Below are 9,095 nucleotides of genomic sequence, written 5' to 3'. Positions count from 1 at the left end.
GCCTCTTCCTCCTCTCCAAATTCAGCCATGTTGATGGCCTTACACTCTCCTTTTGGATTCTCTTCTGTATTGCTTGGAAGAGTATTAGGAGGGAGTTCAGTAACTTTCTTACTCAGATGACCCACTTGTGCCTCCAAGTTTCTAATGGAGGACCTTATTTTAGTCATGAAACTTTGAGTGGTTTTGATTAAATCAGAGACCATGATTGCTAAGTCAGAGTGGCTCTGCTTAGAATTCTCTGTCTGTTGCTGAGAAGATGATGGAAAAGGTTTGCTATTGCTAAACCTGTTTCTTCAACCATTATTGTTGTTGAAACCTTGTTGAGGTCTTTGTTGACCCTTCCATGAGAGATTTGGATGATTTCTCCATGAAGGATTATAGGTGTTTCCATAGGGTTCTCCCATGTAATTCACCTCTTCCATTGAAGGGTTCTCAGGATCATAAGCTTCTTCTTCAGATGAAGCGTCCTTAGTACTGCCTGGTGTAGCTTGCATTCCAGACAGACTTTGAGAAATCATATTGACTTGCTGAGTCAATATTTTGTTCTGAGCCAATATGGCATTCAGAGTATCAATCTCAAGAACTCCTTTCTTCTGATTCGTCCCATTATTCACAGGATTCCTTTCAGAAGTGTACATGAATTGGTTATTTGCAACCATTTCAATGAGTTCTTGAGCTTCTGCAGGCATCTTCTTCAGATGAAGAGATCCTCCAGCAGAGCTATCCAATGACATCTTGGACAGTTCAGACAGACCATCATAGAAGATACCTATGATGCTCCACTCAGAAAGCATATCAGAAGGACACTTTCTGATCAATTGTTTGTATCTTTTCCAAGCTTCATAGAGGGATTCACCTTCCTTCTATCTGAAGTTTTGGACTTCCACTCTAAGCTTACTCAATTTTTGAGGTGGAAAGAACTTTGCCAAGAAGGCATTGACTAGCTTTTCCCAAGAGTTCAAGCTTTCTTTAGGTTGTGAATCCAACCATATTCTAGCTCTGTCTCTTACAGCAAAAAGGAATAGCATAAGTCTGTAGACCTCAGGGTCAACCCCATTAGTCTTGACAGTGTTACAGATTTGCAAAAACTCAACTAAAAACTGATGAGGATCTTCCAATGGAAGTCCATGAAACTTGCAATTCTGTTACATTAGAGAAACTAATTGAGGCTTAAGCTCAAAGTTGTTTGCTCCAATGGCAGGGATTGAGATGCTTCTCCCATAGAAGTCGGGAGTAGGTGTAGTAAAGTCACTCAGCACCTTCCTTGCATTGTTGGCATTGTTGTTTGTTTTCAGCTGCCATGTCCTCTTCTTGTTTGAAGATTTCTGTTAGGTCCTCTATAGAGAGTTGTGCTTTAGCTTCTCTTAGCTTTTGCTTCAAGGTCCTTTCAGGTTCAGGGTCAACCTCAACAAGAATGCTTTTGTCTTTGCTCCTGCTCATATGAAAGAGAAGAAAACAAGAAATATGGAATCCTCTATGTCACAGTATAGAGATTCCTTGAGGTGTCAGAGGAAAAGAAAAATAGAAGGAAGAGGTAGAAGAATTCGAACTTAGAAAGATAGAGTTCGAATTGTACATGTTAGTCCATAAATAGAAGGATGTTAGAAGAGGGGGAGAAAATTTTTGAAAATAAATTAAAAAGATTTAAAAAAAAACATTTTGAAAATTGATTGATGATTTTCGAAAACTAAGATTGAGAAAGAAGTAAAGTGATTTTTGAAAAAGATTTTGAAATTAGAAATCAAAAAGATATGATTGAAAACTATTTTTGAAAAAGATGTGATTAAGAAGATATGATTGAAAATATATAGTTTTAAAAAGATATGATTGAGAAGATATGATTGAAAAACAATTTAAAAAGATTTGATTTTTAAAATCAATGACTTGGCTAACAAGAAAAGATATGATTCAAACATTAAACCTTTCTCAACAGAAAAGGCAACATACTTGAAATGTTGAATCAAATCATTAATTGTTAGCAAGTATTTTTGAAATTGGAAAGAAATTGATTTTGAAAATATATGATTGAAAAGATAGGATTTGAAAAAGATTTGATTTTGAAAAATTATGAAAACTTGAAAAAAATTTGAATTGAAAACAAAATCTTCCCTCTTGTGCCATCCTGGCGTTAAATGCCCAGAATGATATACATTCTGGCGTTTAACGCCCAAAATGCTACCCTTTTGGGCGTTATACGCCCAGCCAGGTGCCCTGGCTGGCGTTTAAACGCGAGTTTTCCTTCTTCACTGGGCGTTTTGAACGCCCAGCTTTTTCTGTGTAATTCCTCTGCTGTATGTTCTGAATCTTCAATTCTCTGTATTATTGACTTGAAAAGACACAAATTAAAATTTTTTTTGGATTTTTAATGATGAGGAAAAATCAAAATGCAACTAAAATCAAATAAACAATGCATGCAAGACACCAAACTTAGAAGTTTGTATACTACTAACACTAACAAGTTGAGAATGCATATGAGAAACAAAAAAACACTCAAGACAAGAGAATTTAAAGATCAGAGCAATGAAATCATCAAGAACAACTTGAAGATCAATGAGGACACATGAATGAATGCAAGAAGAACAGAAACATGCAATTGACACCAAACTTAAAGTGAGACACTAGACTCAAACAAGAAATATTTTTGGTTTTTATGATTTTGTAATTTTTTTTTGGTTTTTTTCAAAAATTATATGGAGAAGAAAATAAAGAAATTCAAAATTTTTAATAAGAATTCCAGGAATCATGCAATGTTAGTCTAAAGCTTTAGTCTAAAGGAATTAGACATGGCTAGCCAAGCTTCAGTAGGACATTGCATTCAAGAGCTAAATTGATGAAGATCAATCAGCTTTGGTGATGATAAGAACATCACCTTGAAACACTAGAATTCATTCTAAAAATTCTGAAAAATACCTAATCTAAGCAACAAGATGAACCGTCAGTTGTCCAAACTCAAACAATCCCCGGCAACGACGCCAAAAACTTGGTGCACGAAATTGTGATCATCAATGGCGCCATCAACATGGTACGCTTAATTGCAATCTCAACTCTTTATCACAACTTCGCACAACTAACCAGCAAGTGCACTGGGTCGTTGATGAGCGGATAATTTATACGCTTTTTGGCATTGTTTTTAGTATGTTTTTAGTATATTTTAGTTAGTTTTTATTACATTTTTATTAGTTTTTAGTTAAAATTCACTTTTCTGGGATTTACTATGAGTTTGTGTACTTTTCTGTGATTTTAGGTATTTTCTGGCTGAAATTGAGGGACCTGAGCAAAAATCTAATTCAGAGGCTGAAAAGGACTGCAGATGCTGTTGGATTCTGACCTCCCTGCACTCGAAGTGAAATTTCTGCAGCTACATAAGCCCAATTGGCGCGCTCTTAATTGCGTTGGAAAGTAGACATCCTGGGCTTTCCAGAAATGTATAATAGTCTATACTTTGCCCAAGATTTGATGGCCCAAACCGGCGTTGCAAATCAGCTTCAGAATTCCCAGCGTTTAACGCCAGAACTGGCACAAAAATTGGAGTTAAACGCCCAAACTGGCATAAAAGCTGGCGTTTAACTCCAGAAAAAGTCTCTACACATGAAAGCTTCAATGTTCAGCCCAAGCACACACCAAGTGGACCCCGGAAGTGGATTTTTACGTCATTTACTCATTTCTGTATACCCTAGGTTACTAGTTCACTATTAATAGGACCTTTTGACATTGTATCTCGACCTCATGACACATTACACATTTCTTATTGTATCTTCTACGGCATGAGTCTCTAAACCCCATGGTTGGGGGTGAGGAGCTTTGCTGTGTCTTGATGGATTAATGCAATTACTACTGTTTTTCATTCAATCATGCTTGCTTCTATTCTAAGATATCACTTGTTCCTCAACTTGATGAATGTGATGATCCGTGACACTCATCATCATTCTCACCCATGAACGTGTGCCTGACAACCACCTCCGTTCTACTTTAGATTGAGTGAATATCTCTTGGATTCCTTAATCAGAATCTTCATGGTATAAGCTAGAATTGATGGCGGCATTCAAGAGAATCCGGAAGGTCTAAACCTTGTCTGTGGTATTCTGAGTAGAATTCAAGGATTGAATGACTGTGACGAGCTTCAAACTCCTGAGGGCTGGGCGTTAGTGACAGACGCAAAAGAATCACTGGATTCTATTCCAACCTGATTGAGAACCGACAGATGATTAGCCGTGCTGTGACAGAGCGCGTTGAACATTTTCACTAAGAGGATGGGAGGTAGCCATTGACAACGGTGAAACCCTACATACAGCTTGCCATGGAAGGAGCCTTGCGTGCATGCAGAAGAAGACAGTAGGAAAGCAGAGATTCAGAAGATAGAGCATCTCCAAAACCTCAACCAGTTCTCCATTACTGCAAAATAAGTACTTATTTCATGTTCTTTTACTTTTCATAATTAAATATGATAATTATTGATATCCTGACTAAGAGTTACAAGATAACCATAGCTTGCTTCAAGCCACAATCTTCGTGGGATCGACCCTTACTCACGTAAGGTATTACTTGGACGACCCAGTGCACTTGCTGGTTAGTTGTGCGGAATCGCAAAAGTGTGATTACAATTTCGTGCACCAAGTTTTTGGTGCCATTGCCGGGGATTGTTCGAGTTTGGACAACTGACGGTTTATCTTGTTGCTTAGATTAGGACTGTTTTATTTTTGGTTGGTTTAGAGTCTTTTATTTGAGTTTAGTTTCATATTTTAAGTTTGGTGTCTTCTTTGTGTTTTTTTTTAAATTTTCAAAAATTTGTGTTTGATTTTCTAAAAATTTTAAGTTTGGTGTCATTTTGTTGTTTTTCTCTTTCCTCATTTCAAAAATCAAATCTTTTTCAAAATAATTTTCAATCATATTTTTTCAATTGCTAATTCCAAAATCTTTTTAATTAATTAATTGATTTAGTTTTCAATTTACTTTGATTTTATTTTCTTTTAGTTTTCAAAATTTGATTTTATTTTCCATTTGTTTTATTTTATTATTTTCGGTTACATTCAAAAAAAATATTTTATTTTACTTGTGAATCATTATCATATTCCCTTTCTCCATCATGGACCTAAGTGGAATTGAGCAGTCCAGAAGGACTCTGGGGTCATATGCTAACCCCATTACAGCTGCATATGGGAGTAGCATCTGTATACCTCCCATTAAAGCAAGCAGCTTTGAGCTAAATCCTTAACTCATTATTATGGTGCAGCAAAATTGCCAGTATTCCGGTCTTCCACAGGAAGAACCTACTGAGTTTCTGGCACAGTTCTTACAAATTGCTGACACAGTGCGTGATAAAGAGGTGGATCAGGATGTCTACAGATTATTACTGTTTCCATTTGCTGTAAAAGATCAAGTTAAGAGGTGGTTGAATAACCAACCCACAGCAAGCATAAAAACATGGAGACAGTTATCAGACAAATTTCTGAATCAATTTTACCCTCCGAAAAGGATGACACAGCTAAGGCTGGACATCCAAGGCTTTAAATAAGAGGATAATGAATCCCTTTATAATGCCTAGGAGAGGTATAGAGGTATGCTAAGAAAATGCCCCTCTGAGATGTTTTCAGAGTGGGTACAGTTAGACATCTTCTACTATGGGCTTACAGAAAAAGCTCAGATGTCTCTAGACTACTCAGCTGGTGGATCTATTCATATGAGGAAGACGATTGAAGAGGCTCAAGAACTGATAGATACTGTTGCTAGAAATCAACATTTGTACTCTAGCAGTGAGCCCTCTACAAAAGAAGAAGCTATGGCAGTAGCTACTGATCCTAATCCTCAAGAACAGATTATTGAGCTTAATCAGCAATTACTCCTGATGACAAAATAGTTGGCAGAATTTAAAGAGATGCTCCAAGAAACTAAAATTGCCAACGAGAACATAGAATCACAGTTGAATCAGACAAAACAGCAGTTATCTAAACAGATAACAGAAGAATGCCAAGCAGTTCAACTGAGGAGTGGGAAGACATTGAATAACACTGCTCAAAGTAGCAAAAAGCCAAGAAAGGAACAATTGACAAAGGATAACCAAACCACTGCCCAAAATCCCTCTGAGGACAATAAGAGCCCAGAGAGGAATACTCCTGGCGTTCAAATGCCAGAAAGGGGGGAAAAGCTGGCGTTAAACGCCCATTCCTTGCCCAGTTCTGGCGTTCAAACGCCAGAAAAGGGGGAAAAGTTGGCGTTAAACGCCCATTCCTCACCCAATCCTGGCATTCAAACGCCAATGGGGAATCAGACACCTGAGAGTGCTGATAGTAACCCCTCTTAAAAGGCTTCTCCAACCACCTCTGTAAGGAATAAACCTACAGCAACTAAGGTTGAAAAATATAAAGCCAAGATGCCTTATCCTCAAAAACTCCGCCAAGCTTTTTGCCCGCTTTGCAGACTATCTAAGGACTCTTGAAATAAAGATTCCGTTTGCAGAGGCACTTGAGCAAATACCCTCTTATGCTAAGTTCATGAAAGAGATCTTAAGTCATAAGAAGGATTCAAGAGAAACTGAAAAAGTGTTTCTCACTGAAGAATGCAGTGCAGTCATTCTGAAGAGCTTACCAGAAAAGCTCCAAGATCCAGGAAGCTTTATGATACCATGCACATTAGAAGGTGCTTGCACCAAGACAGCCCTGTGTGACCTTGGATATGTCTCCAACTTGCTGATGGCTCCATTAAATATCCATCAGGCATAATTGAGGACATGATTGTCAAGGTTGGGCCATTCGCCTTTCCAACTGACTTTGTAGTGCTGGAAATGGAGGAGCACAAGAGTGCAACTCTCATCCTAGGAAGACCTTTCCTAGCAACTGGACGAACTCTTATTGATGTACAAAAAGGGGAAGTAACCCTGAGAGTCAATGAGGATGAGTTCAAGTTGAATGCTGTAAAAGCTATGCAGCATCCAGACACACCAAATGATTGCATGAGCGCTGACATTTTGACTCTTTGGTGGAAGAGATCAATATGGCTGAAAGTCTAGAATCAGAGCTAGAGGACATCTTCAAGGATGTTCAGCCTTATAAGGAAGAACCAGAGGAAACAAAAGAATTTTTGAAAATTCCTCAGGAAGAGGATAAACCTCCCAAACCTGAGCTCAAACCACTACCACCATCCCTGAAGTATGCATTTTTGGGAGAGGGTGACACTTTTCCAGTGATCATAAGCTCTGCTTTAAATCCACAGGAAGAGAAAGCACTGATTCAAGTGCTAAGGACACACAAGACAGCTCTTGGGTGGTCCATAAGTGATCTTAAGGGCATTAGCCCAGCAAGATGCATGCACAAGATCCTTTTGGAGGATAATGCCAAACCAGTGGTTTAACCACAAAGGCGGCTAAATTACTAGAGGCTGGGATTATTTATCCCATTTCTGATAGCCCCTGGGTGAGCCCTGTCCAAGTTGTCCCCAAGAAGGGAGGCATGACAGTGGTTTATAATGAAAAGAATGAACTGGTTCCTACAAGAACAGTTACAGGGTGGCGTATGTGTATTGATTACAGAAAGCTCAACACAGCCACCAGAAAGGATCATTTTCCTTTACCATTCATAGACCAAATGCTAGAAAGACGAGCTAGTCATGATTATTACTACTTTTTGGATGGCTATTCAGGTTACAACCAAATTGCAGTAGATCCTCAAGACCAAGAGAAAATAGCATTCACTTGCCCTTCTAGCGTGTTTGCCTACAGAAGAATGCCTTTTGGTTTGTGTAATGCACCTGCAACTTTTCAGAGATGCATGCTATCCATCTTCTCTGATATGGTGGAGAAGTTCCTGGAAGTCTTCATGCATGACTTCTCAGTATATGGAGACTCATTCAGCTCCTGTCTTAACCACCTAGCACTTGTCCTGAAAAGGTGCCAAGAGACTAACCTGGTCTTAAACTGGGAGAAATGTCACTTTATGGTGACTGAAGGAATTGTCCTTGGGCACAAATTTTCAAGCAAGGGAATAGAGGTGGATAAAGCAAAGGTAGAGGTAATTGAAAAATTACCACCACCTGCCAATGTTAAGGCAATCAGAAGCTTTCTGGGGCATCCAGGATTCTACAGAAGGTTTATAAAAGATTTTTCAAAAATTGCAAAACCTCTATGCAACCTGCTAGCTGCTGACACACCATTTGTGTTTGACACACAGTGTCTGCAGGCATTTGAGACCCTGAAAGCCAAGCTGGTCACAGCACCAGTCATCTCTGCACCAGACTGGACATTGCCATTCGAACTAATGTGTGATGCCAGTGACCATGCCATTGGTGCAGTGTTGGGACAGAGGCATAACAAAACTTCTGCACGTCATTTATTATGCTAGCCATGTTCTAAATGACGCACAGAAGAATTACACAACCACAGAAAAAGAGTTACTTGCAGTGGTCTATGCCATTGACAAGTTTAGATCCTATTTGGTAGGGTCAAAAGTGATTGTGTACACTGACCATGCTGCTCTTAAATACTTACTCACAAAGCAGGATTCAAAACCCAGGCTCATAAGGTGGGTGCTGCTTCTGCAAGAGTTTGATATAGAAATAAGAGACAAAAAAGGGACAGAGAACCAAGTAGCTGATTGATGAGCGGATATTTTATACGCTTTTTGGGGGGTAATTTCATGTAGATTTTAGTATGTTTTAATTAGTTTTTAGTAGAATATCATTATTTTTTAGGCAAAAATCATATTTCTGGACTTTACTATGAGTTTGTGTATTTTTCTGTGATTTCAGGTATTTTCTGACTAAAATTGAGGGAGCTGAGCAAAAATCTGATTTAGGCTGAAAAAGAACTGCTGATGTTGTTGGATCCTGACCTCCCTGCACTCGGAATCAATTTTTTTGAGCTACAGGAGTCCAATTGACGCGCTCTGAATTGGGTTGGAAAGTAGACATCCAGGGCTTTCCAGCAATATATAATAGTTCATACTTTGCACAAAGATAGACGACATAAAGTGGCGTTCAACGCTAGTTTCATGTTGCAGTCTGGCGTCCAGCGCCAGAAACAGGTTACAAGTTGGAGTTCAACGCCCAAAACACATTACAACCTGGCGTTCAACTCCAGAAACAGCCCAAGTACATGAGAGGCTTAA

General features: G+C 38.7%; 1 non-coding gene across 1 annotated transcript; it reads left to right on the top strand.

Annotated features, from left to right (window-relative positions):
- Positions 1 to 788: 788 nt before the first annotated feature.
- On the top strand, positions 789 to 896 carry LOC112798777 (small nucleolar RNA R71). The gene has a single exon (XR_003200374.1). It is a non-coding gene; the product is annotated as a small nucleolar RNA R71 (small nucleolar RNA).
- The last annotated feature ends 8,199 nt before the right edge of the window (positions 897 to 9,095 follow it).

The sequence above is a fragment of the Arachis hypogaea genome, chromosome 4, assembly GCF_003086295.3.
Source record: "Arachis hypogaea cultivar Tifrunner chromosome 4, arahy.Tifrunner.gnm2.J5K5, whole genome shotgun sequence".
NCBI lineage: Eukaryota > Viridiplantae > Streptophyta > Magnoliopsida > Fabales > Fabaceae > Arachis > Arachis hypogaea.
The sequence above is the reverse complement of the archived record's forward strand: the minus strand, read 5'-3'. Positions and strand labels throughout refer to the sequence as shown.